Genomic DNA, 14,649 nt, shown 5'->3' with positions numbered 1-14,649 from the left:
CAAGGTAATAATCATATTCAAACTTTAATTCAATTTCTATAACTATAACAATCTTATTTCGAGTGGAAATCTTACTTGAAATTGTTTTCGTGTCATGATTCTGCTTCAAGAACTTTCAAGCCATCCAAGGATCCTTTGAAGCTAGATCTATTTTTCTCATTTCCAGTAGGTTTATCCAAGGAACTTGAGGTAGTAATTATGTTCATAACATCATTCGATACATACATATAAAGCTATCTTATTCGAAGGTTTAAACTTGTAATCACTAGAATATAGTTTAGTTAATTCTAAACTTGTTCGCAAATAAAAGTTAATCCTTCTAACTTGACTTTTAAAATCAACTAAACACATGTTCTATATCTATATGATATGCTAACTTAATGATTTAAAACCTGGAAACACGAAAAACACCGTAAAATCGGATTTACGCCGTCGTAGTAACACCGCGGGCTGTTTTGGGTTAGTTAATTAAAAACTATGATAAACTTTGATTTAAAAGTTGTTATTCTGGGAAAATGATTTTTATTATAAACATGAAACTATATCCAAAAATTATGGTTAAACTCAAAGTGGAAGTATGTTTTCTAAAATGGTCATCTAGACGTCATTCTTTCGACTGAAATGACTACCTTTACAAAAACGACTTGTAACTTATTTTTCCGACTATAAACCTATACTTTTTCTGTTTAGATTCATAAAATAGAGTTCAATATGAAACCATAGCAATTTGATTCACTCAAAACGGATTTAAAATGAAGAAGTTATGGGTAAAACAAGATTGGATAATTTTTCTCATTTTAGCTACGTGAAAATTGGTAACAAATCTATTCCAACCATAACTTAATCAACTTGTATTGTATATTATGTAATCTTGAGATACCATAGACACGTATACAATGTTTCGACCTATCATGTCGACACATCTATATATATTTCGGAACAACCATAGACACTCTATATGTGAATGTTGGAGTTAGCTATACAGGGTTGAGGTTGATTCCAAAATATATATAGTTTGAGTTGTGATCAATACTGAGATACGTATACACTGGGTCGTGGATTGATTCAAGATAATATTTATCGATTTATTTCTGTACATCTAACTGTGGAACTAGTTGTAGGTTACTAACGAGGACAGCTGACTTAATAAACTTAAAACATCAAAATATATTAAAAGTGTTGTAAATATATTTTGAACATACTTTGATATATATGTATATATTGTTATAGGTTCGTGAATCAACCAGTGGCCAAGTCTTACTTCCCGACGAAGTAAAAATCTGTGAAAGTGAGTTATAGTCCCACTTTTAAAATCTAATATTTTTGGGATGAGAATACATGCAGGTTTTATAAATGATTTACAAAATAGACACGAGTACGTGAAACTACATTCTATGGTTGAATTATCGAAATCGAATATGCCCCTTTTTATTAAGTCTGGTAATCTAAGAATTAGGGAACAGACACCCTAATTGACGTGAATCCTAAAGATAGATCTATTGGGCCTAACAAACCCCATCCAAAGTACCGGATGCTTTAGTACTTCAAAATTTATATCATATCCGAATGGTGTCCCGGAATGATGGGGATATTCTTATATATGCATCGTGTTAATGTCGGTTACCAGGTGTTCACCATATGAATGATTTTTATCTCTATGTATGGGATGTGTATTGAAATATGAAATCTTGTGGTCTATTGTTACGATTTGATATATATAGGTTAAACCTATAACTCACCAACATTTTTGTTGACGTTTAAAGCATGTTTATTCTCAGGTGAATACTAAGAGCTTCCGCTGTTGCATACTAAAATAAGGACAAGATTTGGAGTCCATGTTTGTATGATATTGTGTAAAAACTGCATTCAAGAAACTGATTTCGATGTAACATATTTGTATTGTAAACCATTATGTAATGGTCATGTGTAAACAGGATATTTTAGATTATCATTATTTGATAATCTACGTAAAGCTTTTTAAACCTTTATTTATGAAATAAAGGTTATGGTTTGTTTTAAAAATGAATGCAGTCTTTGAAAAACGTCTCATATAGAGGTCAAAACCTCGCAACGAAATCAATTAATATGGAACATTTTTAATCAATAAGAACGGGACATTTCACGAAATGCCTGATACGAGATGATGTTTATGAAAAAAAAAATGAAAATAGAAATCTTGTGGTCTATTAAAATTATGGAAATAATCGATTACGATAAACTAATGAACTCACCAACCTTTTGGTTGACACTTTAAAGCATGTTTATTCTCAGGTATGAAAGAAATCCTCCGCTGTGCATTTGCTCATTTTAGAGATATTACTTGGAGTCATTCATGACATATTTCAAAAGACGTTGCATTCAAGTCGTTGAGTTCAATAAAGATTATTATGACAGATTAGGTCAATTATTGTTGGATATATTATGAAATGGTATGCATGCCGTCAACTTTCGATGTAATGAAAGTTTGTCTTTTAAAAACGAATGCAATGTTTGAAAAATGTATCATATAGAGGTCAAATACCTCGCGATGTAACCAAATGTAATGTATTCGTCCAGATGGATTATGTCGGGTCATTAAATATTCACCACCCCTTTACAAACTTCTTGTTGTTAAATCGAGACTAACAATTATATGTTAGAGTTGTGTTCAGGGCCAACCTTCATCGCATTTGGGAGTTGAGGCAAACACACGAAGCATCGATCGGGTAAGTATTCTTTGGAATAAAAATCTCACCCAAACAACCCTCATTTAACTTGCTGTATAGTATATTTACAAACCTACTGTTGGCTCTATTAATCAAGTCAACATTAAGCGTTGATTTATTGGCGACATAACCGTTCCTTATAACCTAAATTGAACTTTAAGCATATTTAAAACCCAGAAAAATTTAATTCTACCATTTTTATTGCGTCTCCATTTGTTTTTTCTTTTTTTCCTTTATTTTTATTTCCCCCCTTTCTCTTTTTCCTTTTTTTTTATCTTTTTTTCTCCTTTTTTCCTTTTTTCTTTTTTTCCTTTTTTTCTTTTTTTCTTTTTTCCTTTTTTTCCTTTTTTTTTCTTTCCTTTTTTCCTTATTTTTTTTATTTTTTTTATTTTTTTTCTTTTTTTCCTTTTTTTTAAACCTATTTATTGTGATTTGGTTTTGAGTAATAGATTCGAAATACTTTTAGAACTTACCACCTTCACTTTCTTTTTTTCCTTTTTTTAAACCTATTTATTGTGATTTGGTTTTGAGTAATAGATTCGAAATACTTTTAGAACTTACCACCTTCACTTAAAAAAACTCCTATTTATTGTGATTCCACCATTATCTTAAGGTGTGTCATGTCATGTGTGTGTATATATAGATTTAGATGGCTATGGCACAGCGGCTCAAAAATCCAAGGGCGAGCGAGATAGAAGAAGAAGATGCAACGGTAACCAGCAAGATAGAAGAAGAATATTTCGAGGAGGAAAAAGAAAAAGCGACATTAACGGGCTTGCCAAAGGTTGGGATGCCTCCATTAGGTGCTTGGCCAATCCTAGCCACTCAAGATCCACCTTTATGGTCTCTCCAAGAACTATCAGGTAACAATTAATTTAAACCTGTGAATGATATTTACATTCAAACATATAGGGTTGTGGGGAATACACCAATGTTAGGATTTTAGGACCCAACAAAATAATTAATTGAAGAAAATTACTCAATCCACAAAAGATAAACGAAGATAATAATGCGAAAAATTAAATCGACACAAGAAAAATAACGTGGTTATATGCAATCGTTGTGATTGCTTTAGTCCACGGCCAACTAGAGAATTTTATTGATAAATAAGACTTATCATAATTGTGATAAATAAGACACAAATCAAGAGTCTTATAACTTACGACATACATTAAGACTTACATTAAGGATATGATCATCTCAAAATTCTTATAACATAATGTTCATAACTAATATTAAATCATCATGATGCATAAATAGACTAGGACATAATAATGAAGAATAAATAATAATAAGTCTAACAAAATTTGTATCGCCATACTAGTTTGAACATTTGAACATATCAAGCTATATATAAAAAACTGAAACGTCCTAGTCTGTTTCCTTGTAGAGAAAGAATATTGAAACGACATCCAATTTTTTTAACTAAGAACCAGATACCATCTAGACTTAAAGATCAAATTTTTTCGTGCATAACCTTTAAGATTCAAGGCTGAGAGCTTGAATAACAACATTTGATAGAGCAGTTGCCAAGAACGATACGCAAAAGAGTTAGACAACATATGTTTTTAACAAAACTTAATGAAGTCTACATGTTCAAAGGAGTTCCGAGAGAAATTCTTATACTTCTGATATGAATTATACTTTTTACTCAATTTGGCCTAAACGTGAAATCTAAAATTTATTTATGTTAAGTTACAAATTCCTTTAGTTTGTTTATATATACTAGGAGGCTAAACGCCGTGCATATGCACGGCCCAGTTTGTGATTTAAGACACATTAACCCCTTCATTAGTCGTCTCTTCAGCTACCATGTAAAGGAGAATTCGACTTGATGCAGGTTGACATGGTCATTTTCAAGGACATTCAACATAAAATTCACACAAATGCATAGAAAAATGCTCCGAGTTACATACAGAAACAATTAAGAATTCATATGGCTAAAAAGTGGGTCAATTCTAAACACGAGAAGAGAACCAATCTTTGATCCCTGCTTACGTAAAATGAACAGACACCAAAGTCAGCAAAAGCAAAAGGCAAACAGAGATGTATTACTCGGTGGTTTAGGATTCTTGATCTAAGCTTTGAATAGAACAAAACACAGTGAATAAAAACAATTCAGAGCCACTTTTGAGTTTATGCTTTTATTAAATGATCATTGTTAAACCGAACTCATCACTAAAGTTGAAACTTAATCGAGCTTACATATTCCATAATCTAAAACTGGAAAGAAAAAAAAACATCATCCTGAAACACATAACGTGGCTCGGAATGTGTACAATCTAAGTACCTCAACAACGTAGGATAGGGGTCACCAACAATGGTTATCGTTTCACCTACATTACCAACCTTAAAAATCAGCTTACTATTTAAGTGTCAAGTCCTACAGCTACACAAAAGATTTTCTTATTATTATAATTCTAAGTTTTCTATTACATATGTTATATGTATAAACGGAATTTTAAACTTTTTGTATCAAAAGTTCGACTGACGATGAAATTGGGAAAAACTGTGCCCTAATATCTAATATTGAAATGATCAACCCTATTTTAATGGAAGTTGAAGATAGGCATACAAATTTCAAAAGCATAACTATAAAAATTACCTGCCACCCACATTCTTCCAATGAAGTGTAAGCATAATCCAAGAACATGATGTTGATGTTACTACAACTTAAATTGTACACTAAAAAATAAGGAGCACACGTTTATGATACCACAAATCAATTAAGCACACCCAATTCAGTGTAGTTAAACCACCTGAATATACATAAAAGAAAAAAAAAAATACCAAACACATGAAACTTATAAAGTTAGTCATACTGACTTGCTGTTGCAATTAAGAAAACACAAAACAACAGAAACATAAAAAAAAAAAAAAAAAAAAGTTACCCAATTCGAACCTAATAATCTTCAATTCTTCACTGTCCTAACATCCTCTCGAATCATTTAATCGCTCCAATCATTTAATCGCTCCCTTGAGTTGGATTATCGTCCAACGCACTTGATACAAATAACCTTCAGTTGATATCTGCATCTGCAATGAAAATGAAATCAAAATATAATTAAAACCCTAATTTTCATGAAAATCAACAGATGAAGGCTAAAGAAATTAAACCCCAAAGTCCATGAAAATCGATAGATGAGGGTTTAAAAAAGCAAATAGAAACAAAGAAACAGATTAGCTGCAATTCTTTTATATTGAAGAAGCATATATTACAAATTACAAAAATATGTTCCAAAAAGATAAAACAAAGAAGATGAAGTCGATATCTGTTTCTGTACATGGATGTTATATGAGTGAAATAAAAGTGGAGATAATTCATGGTTGGAAACGTGGCATTTTTCAAGACATGTGTCAAAAGCTTGTAGTTTACCAATAAAAAGCTCCCAAGTGGCAATATCGTGAACAAGAAGCCAGGAGAATTTTTTAGTCCAGTGAAATTACAATGCTACCCTGCTACAGTAAAAAAACCTCTCTTTTTATGAGTATATATATATATATATATATATATATATATTTTTAATCGGGAGGGAAGCACTTTTTTGGAGAAGTGGAGGGAAGTAATTTTTTTTCGTTTCTTGAAAAAACTTTGTTCACGAACATTATAGATTAAATGAAAATATGAACATTTAAAAAAGACACTTTGTGATGAATGTCATTATTTTGGCGGGAAAACGCTTGAAGAAAAAAATAAAAACATTCAATGCATTGAATGTTTTGCTGCTGAGTTTTTTTTTAAGGGGTTAAAAATTAGGGTTTAGAAATTATGGTTTAGAAATTAGGGGGTTATAAATTAGGGTTTAGCTATTAGGGTTTAAAAATTAGGGTTTTGAGTTTAGAAATTAGGGTTTAAGGTTTAGAAATTAGGGTCTAGATTGAATATTTTAACACGAACAGTTTAGAGTTTAGGATTTTAGGTTGAGGGTTTACGGAGTAAACCCGAAAACCTAAAACCCTAAACCCTAAACTCTAAATCGGGCTAAATTCGAAAAAAACACTTCACACAAGATGAAAACAAAACGATGCAAATAAACTCAGCAGCAAAACATTCAACGCATTGAATGTTTTTATTTTTTTCTTCGAGCGTTTTCCCGCCAAAATAATGACATTCATCACAAAGTTTCTTTTTTAAATGTTCATATTTTCATCTAATCTATAATGTTCGTGAACAAAGTTTTTTCAAAAAACAAAAAAACAAAAAAAAAATAGTTTGCTTCCCCCTTCCCCAAAAAAGTGCTTCCCTCTTCATTATGACCCTATATATATATAGATTGCGGATATGAAAGATTATAAATTAAAATGAGACACCCGATGATGTCTACATAATCTTATTGGGTGAAGTAGAAATTATAAAATTTGATCTGATGGAGAAAGAAAGGGTATTGCGGGTCTTGCATCCATTTGACATGTTCGGAGAAGTCAATGCGTTTTCATTCAAGCCACACTCAAACACTTACCGAACCAATACCCTTAGCCTCCAATTGTGTATCCAGACCACTACTTTTGTTAAAGCAATGCATATTAAACAACCCAGGAACGTCTCTATCCACGAGAATTTTCTTAAGTTTAGTTTCTTCGGTTTGGCTTATAATTATCAACACCTGAATTTATGATAGTCAATTTATAACTACTTATTAAATCCTTCTAAATTCCAATTAATTATGTGTTATAAATAAGTTAAAACATTTAGTGTGACTCCGCAGCATCACATAATGAATACGGATTCAATTGCAAAGGACTTGTCTAAAGAACGGATTGATGAAATGTCAAAGAAATTGCTTATGGTATCTGGCGTAGGCAACCATGCGCTTCTGGATGAACTTCTTCATGCAAAAGTTAACCCTAATATTAGTGATTCATAAGGAAGAACCCCTTTGGTAAGTTACATATTACGAGTAATATTTTGTACGAACATCAGCTTAAATGGTTACTTTCTCAATAAACTGATTTAAAATGGTTACAATGTGTGATTGCGTTTATTTTTCTTAAATCAGCATATTGCAGCATCAAAAGGAAATGAAGCATGTGTTTTGGTTCTTTTGAAGCATGGATGCAACGTGCATCTCAGAGGTATGGATATAGTCTATGAACCATTTTTGATAGATACGGATGGTAATACTGCACTATGGGATGCAATCGCATCCAACAATCATTTAATATTTCGAATATTATTTCTTTGGGCCTCTGTTTCTGACAAGTTAACAGCAGGCGATCTATTGTGCACGGCAGCAAAACGAAATGATTTGAAAGTGATGAAAGACCTCTTGAAAGTTGGCCTTGATATGGACTCAAAGGACCATCACGGATTCACTCCCGTTGAAATAGCGGTTTTAGAAAAAAAATGCTGAAATTGTTAAGTTACTTGCAATGAAAGGTAACCAGGAGGATTTGTAGTAGGCACATAACTTGAAAATATTGCTAGTCAGATTAATAAATTGTAACTTATAAATTTATAACTTGAAACCGTGATTCGTTTCTGAGTACGATTGATCATAAGGTTTAAAGTTTTTATGTAATTGATATTCTCCATCTATAGTTTCTATTAAAATCCTATAATGATGATGTCATTATTAGGCTAATTCTTTTGTTAAAAAAAATCAAAAAACAAAAGAAAAAAATTTAAACATGTTGGCTGATGTTATTAATTTAAATAATTTTGAATTTGTTATAATTCAGTAGGCTTATAACTACCTTTAGTGGTTTGATTCTTGATGTTATAATTCAGTAGGCTTATAACTACCTTTAGTGGTTTGATTCTTGATGTTATAATTCAGTAGGCTTATAACTACCTTTAGTGATTTGATTCTTGATTTAGAATACTAATAATGAAGTGTAAGAACAAAGATGATAATGGAGAGAAAGAAAGAAACACTTTGTAAGTGTGAGAAATGGTGCAAGTTTAATGCTTGCATTCATGAGTATTTATAGCCTAAAATCTCAATATAAAAATACATACTTTGTGTACCAAAATTGACTATATGTATACACCAAAATTGACTATCCATATCTATATTATTATTATTATTATAACACTCCCCCTTGGATAGCAATTTTATTTTGTTGAAGATCAACTATAAATTACTGCCTCGTTAAAAACCTTGCTAAAGAAAACCCAGTGGGAAAAAACTTTAGCTAAGGGAAAAAGAGTGCAGCATGGAGTTGACTCCCCCTCAAGTAGACATCGCTTCAGCTGTTACATCTTTTGAACATGTCTCATGCCAATGTTATGAACGTGTGTTCTGAAAATAGCAGTTGGAAGTGCTTTCGTGAAAAGATCAGCAGAGTTTTTGCTAGATTGCACATATCTCATTTCAATCTGGTTGTCCTTAATGAGATTTTGAGTGTATGAGAAGAATCTAGGTGGTATGTGTTTTGTTCGGTCACTTTTGATATACCCTTCTTTCATCTGTGCTATGCAAGCTGCATTATCTTCATAGATAGTTGTTGGACTTTTATCGCGTTCTAGTCCACAAGAATCAGTAATGAGTTGTGTCATTGATCTCAACCAAAAACATTCTCGAGTAGCTTCATGTAATGCAATCACTTCGGCATGATTTGACGATGTAGTAACAAGTGTTTGTTTTTGAGAACGCCATGATATTGCAGTACCTCCATTTAGGAATACATATCCAGTTTGAGATTTAGCTTTATGTGGATCAGATAAATAACCTGCATCTGCATAACCAACCAAATCTTGTTTTGATTCGTTAGAATAAAATAATCCTAAATCAGTAGTTCCTCGAAGGTATCGAAATATGTGTTTGATCCCATTCCAGTGTCTTTTGGTAGGAGCAGAGCTGAACCTTGCCAACAAATTAACTGCAAAAGAAATGTCAGGTCTTGTACAATTTGTAAGATACATAAGAGCTCCAATTGCACTAAGATATGGTACTTCTGGTCCAAGAATGTCTTCTTGATCTTCACATGGACGAAATGGATCAGCTTCAACATTGAGTGATCTAACAACCATAGGAGTACTTAATGGTTTTGCCTTGTCCATATTGAAACGTTTCAAAATCTTTTCAGTATATGTTGTTTGATGTACAAGTAAACCATTAGGCATATGCTCAATTTGTAAACCAAGGCAATACTTGGTTTTTCCGAGATCTTTCATTTCAAATTCTTTCTTTAGAAGTTGAATGGCTTCATGGATCTCTTTATTTGTACCTATGATGTTAAGATCATCAACATAAACAGCTATGATCACATATCCGGATGTTGTTTTCTTAATGAAAACACAAGGGCAAGTAAGATTATTTGTATACCCTTTGCTTATCAAGTAATCACTTAATCGGTTATACCACATACGTCCCGATTGTTTTAACCCATATAAAGATCTTTGTAATTTAATCGAATACATTTCTTTGGGTTTTGCATTTGATGCTTCTGGTACCTTAAATCCTTCAGGTATCTTCATATATATATCACTATCAAGTGATCCATATAGATAAGCAGTGACAACATCCATGAGATGCATTTCTAAATTTTTAGAAACTGCCAGACTGATTAAGTACCTAAAAGTAATTGCATCCATAACAGGAGAATAAGTTTCTTCATAATCAATTCCCGGTCTTTGAGAAAAACCTTGAGCTACAAGTCTAGCTTTATACCTTGTAACTTCATTTTTCTCATTTCTTTTTCGGACAAAAATCCATCTGTATCCTACAGGTTTCACATCTTTAGGAGTGAGAATGATGGATCCGAAAACTTTTCTTTTATTGAGTGATTCTAATTCAGCTCGTATTGCTTCTTTCCATTGAGCCCAATCATGTCTATTTTGACATTCAACCATAGATGTTGGTTCTGGATCATCATCATTATTCATGATGTCATATGCAACATTAAATGAAAATTTCTCATCAAGATTTTTCATTTCATTTCGGTTCCATAATATTTTTGAATATGCATAATTGATTGCAATTTCTGTATTGACATCATCAATCTCCTCTGCAGTAGGAGTACTGATTTGTGGTTCTTCTTGAACACTTTCTTTTACTTCATTATCAGCTGATTTTCTTTTTCGAGGATTTTTATCCTTTGAACCGATTGGTCTTCCACGTTTCTGACGTGGCAAAGATTCATGAGTGACGTTATTGCCAGCTTTTGGAATTTCAATTCGAGCTGGAGTATTTACTGCTGGTATATATGATTTTGTCACCGTTTTTGTATCTGTAAATGCATCAGGCAATTGATTTGCAAGTTCTTGTATATGCATTATCTTTTGAACTTCTGTCTCGCATTCTTTTGTGCGAGGATCAAGATACTTTAATTGAGGTTCACACCATGAAACATCATTTTCTTTATTTTTCATTTCTCCCCCTAATCTAGGGAACAATGTTTCATTAAAATGACAATCAGCAAAACGTGCTGTAAAAACGTCACCTGTCATAGGTTCAATATACCTTAATATTGAAGATGTTTCATATCCAACATATATTCCCAACCTCCTTTGAGGACCCATTTTTGTACGTTGTGGTGTCGCAATTGGAACATACACTGCACAACCAAATGTTCTAAGATGGGAAATATTTGGCTCTTGACCAAAAGCAAGTTGTAGGGGGGAATATTTATGACTTGCACTTGGTCTGATGCGAATCAATGCAGCAGCATGTAAAATTGCATGACCCCATATAGATACAGGGAGTTTTGTTCTCATTATCAATGGTCTAGCGATTAACTGTAAACGTTTAATCAATGACTCGGCTAAACCATTTTGTGTATGCACATGAGCAACAGAATGTTCAACAACAATTCCTATAGACATGCAATAGTCATTAAATGCTTGAGATGTAAATTCACCAGCATTATCAAGTCTCACCCTTTTAATGGTGTAATCAGGAAAATGAGCTCTCAATTTAATAATTTGGGCAAGAAATTTTGCAAATGCCACATTACGGCTTGATAACAGACAAACATGAGACCATCTGCTAGATGCGTCTATTAGAACCATGAAATATCTAAATGGTCCACATGGTGGATGAATTGGTCCACATATATCACCTTGAATTCTTTCAAGAAACATTGGTGATTCTTTCTCAACCTTAAGTGGTGAGGGTCTAGTTATCAATTTTCCAAGAGAGCAAGATGTACATGGAACCATTGTATCATGATGGATTTTTCTATCCTTTAGTGGATGTCCATGAGTACATTCAATAATCCTTTTCATCATTGTTGATCCTGGATGGCCTAATCTGTTATGCCATAAACTGAATACACCAGGATCAATATATTTTTCGTTAACTACCATATGTATTTCTGGTACATTTATATGTGTATAATGTAATCCAGAACTAAGTCTTGGCAGTTTTTCAACCACATGACTCTTGTCAGTGATACTTAAATATTTCTCATTTTCTGTTGTCACTGACTGATAATCATACCCGTTAAGGTATATGTCGGAGAAACTCAATAAATTTCTGCTTGACTTGGGAGAAAATAAGGCATCATTTATTAAAAATTTTGTACCATTTGGTAGTATGAAATTTGCCTTTCCTATCCCTTTTATCAAGTTAGCAGGTCCTGATATTGTATGTATAGTTCCTTCCGTTGGTTTTAGATCAATAAAATATTTCTCGGATTTAAGTATAGTGTGTGTAGTTCCACTGTCTGCTATACAGAGATCTCCACCACTTGATTGATGTTGTATTCCAGCAAAATTCATATTGAACTTCATATATAAGAAATAAATAGTGAGTACATTAATATTACACAATATTTTAAACGCAAATAGATAGTACTGAAACATTTAGCAAACATAATGACAAAGACAGACGATATTAAATCGTTTATTTTTCAAAAGACACACAACTTAAACATTCAAGAAATCTTCATATAAATCAGATGGTTTCTCAGTGACTGTTGGATCAATATTATCCACAAAATTTACTTCCTTTTCTTTACCTTTCAGCGAATCCTGATACATCTTAACAAGATGTTTAGATGTTCGGCAAGTATTAGCCCAGTGGCCCATTCTACCACATCTGTAGCAAGATTCTTCAGAATTTTTAGAAGAATTTTCTTCAACATCTTGTTTAATGGGCTTGTTTTGTGGTTGATATTTATATTTTCGTGGATTACTATTTCTTTGACCACCACGGCCACGACCACGACCACGTCCACGCCCATTACCATTACCATAAGGATGGTTTCTACCATAGTTATGGCTTTTGGCATGATGATGGTGATGGTTATTATAACCACGACCTTGCCCGCGTCCTTGTCCCTGTTTATAATTATTTGCAGTATTTGCTTCAGGGATTGCAAGTGTACCAGTAGGACGGGATTGCTGATTTTTCATTAATAGCTCATCATTTTGCTCTGCAACTAAGAGATATGAATTAAGTTCAGGATATGTTTTGAACTTTAGCATTCTCAAATTTCTTTGCACTGTGATGTTTGCAGCATTCATTGTGGAGAAAGTTTTCTCCATCATGTCTGCATCACTAATTTCATGTCCACAGAATTTAAGTTGTGAACATGTATTATACAGAGCTGAGCTGTATTCATTTACTTTCTTAAAGTCTTGGAACCTTAATGTTCTCCATTGTTCCATTGCAGCTGGAAGTAAAATTTCTCTTTGATTATTGAATCTGCTTTTGAGACCTTCCCATAAAACATGGGGATCTTCTACAGTCACATAATTATTTTGTAAGCATTCATCAATATGTTGATGAATAAAGCAACATGCCGTAGCTTGTTCTTTTTCAGAACAAGTGTTGTTTTCATTTATGGTTTCAAGAATGCCCATTGATTTAAGATGCATTTTTACTTTTATAACCCATGGCATGTAGTTGTTTCCAGTTGATTCTAAAGGAGTAAATTTAAGCTTTTCCAGATTCGACATTTTCTATTATCAAAAATTAAAACAAACATCATGATAAATTAGAGTCAATTTATATTCATAAGTATATAAACATTAAACATAAATTTAATATAACATAAATGATAAGTAGGTGACAGTGTCGACCATGTGTAAGCAATCATAAATAAATGTTATATAACAAAAATATAAATATTAGTAAACATAAATGAAAATTTGGCGACAGTGTCGACCATATATTTTTTCAGGTGGTATAACCGACCTATATCATTCTGGTGGTATAACCGACCATATATCATTTTGGTGGTATAACCGACCATATATCATTTTGGTGGTATAACCGACCATATATCATTTTGGTGGCAGAGCCAACCATATTTAGTATTAAGATTATCGTGCTGATAACGTGTTATAATTCAGTAGGCTTATAACTACCTTTAGTGGTTTGATTCTTGATGTTATAATTCAGTAGGCTTATAACTACCTTTAGTGGTTTGATTCTTGATGTTATAATTCAGTAGGCTTATAACTACCTTTAGTGATTTGATTCTTGATTTAGAATACTAATAATGAAGTGTAAGAACAAAGATGATAATGGAGAGAAAGAAAGAAACACTTTGTAAGTGTGAGAAATGGTGCAAGTTTAATGCTTGCATTCATGAGTATTTATAGCCTAAAATCTCAATATAAAAATACATACTTTGTGTACCAAAATTGACTATATGTATACACCAAAATTGACTATCCATATCTATATTATTATTATTATTATAACAGAATTAAAATTAAATCTTATTAATTAATTACTATTATTAAATCTTATTAATAATTTTAATTATTAAAATTAAATAATTTTGAATCATTTTAATTATTTATTTTGAATTGAGTACGAGAAGGTATAAAAGCTAGGCAGGAGGAAACCAGGTGTTTGATGAAATATTCAGCTTACGAGTTTCTTAGTCGGACTTTGTGATTCCATCGGTCATTAAACTAAATGACTTTAGCATTTACGTTCACTTAATACCTAAAACATATCATTAAACTGTTTCGTTTAAACAAACCCATAGTTTCACGGGTCATTTCACTAGTTTAAACTATCTCACTTAACTGATAATAACTATA

The 14,649-nt window shown here is 32.2% G+C and overlaps 1 long non-coding RNA gene across 1 annotated transcript; it reads right to left on the bottom strand.

The window, feature by feature from the left end:
• Positions 1–4,372: 4,372 nt before the first annotated feature.
• Positions 4,373–5,978, bottom strand: LOC139848380 (uncharacterized). Its single transcript, XR_011759931.1, has 3 exons — positions 5,597–5,978; positions 5,311–5,464; positions 4,373–5,041 (listed from the first exon to the last, which is right to left on the bottom strand). It is a non-coding gene; the product is annotated as an uncharacterized lncRNA (long non-coding RNA).
• Between the last annotated feature and the right edge of the window lie 8,671 nt (positions 5,979–14,649).

Source organism: Rutidosis leptorrhynchoides, chromosome 5 (assembly GCF_046630445.1).
Source record: "Rutidosis leptorrhynchoides isolate AG116_Rl617_1_P2 chromosome 5, CSIRO_AGI_Rlap_v1, whole genome shotgun sequence".
Taxonomy (NCBI): domain Eukaryota; kingdom Viridiplantae; phylum Streptophyta; class Magnoliopsida; order Asterales; family Asteraceae; genus Rutidosis; species Rutidosis leptorrhynchoides.
This window is presented reverse-complemented; position numbering and strand designations above follow the sequence as displayed.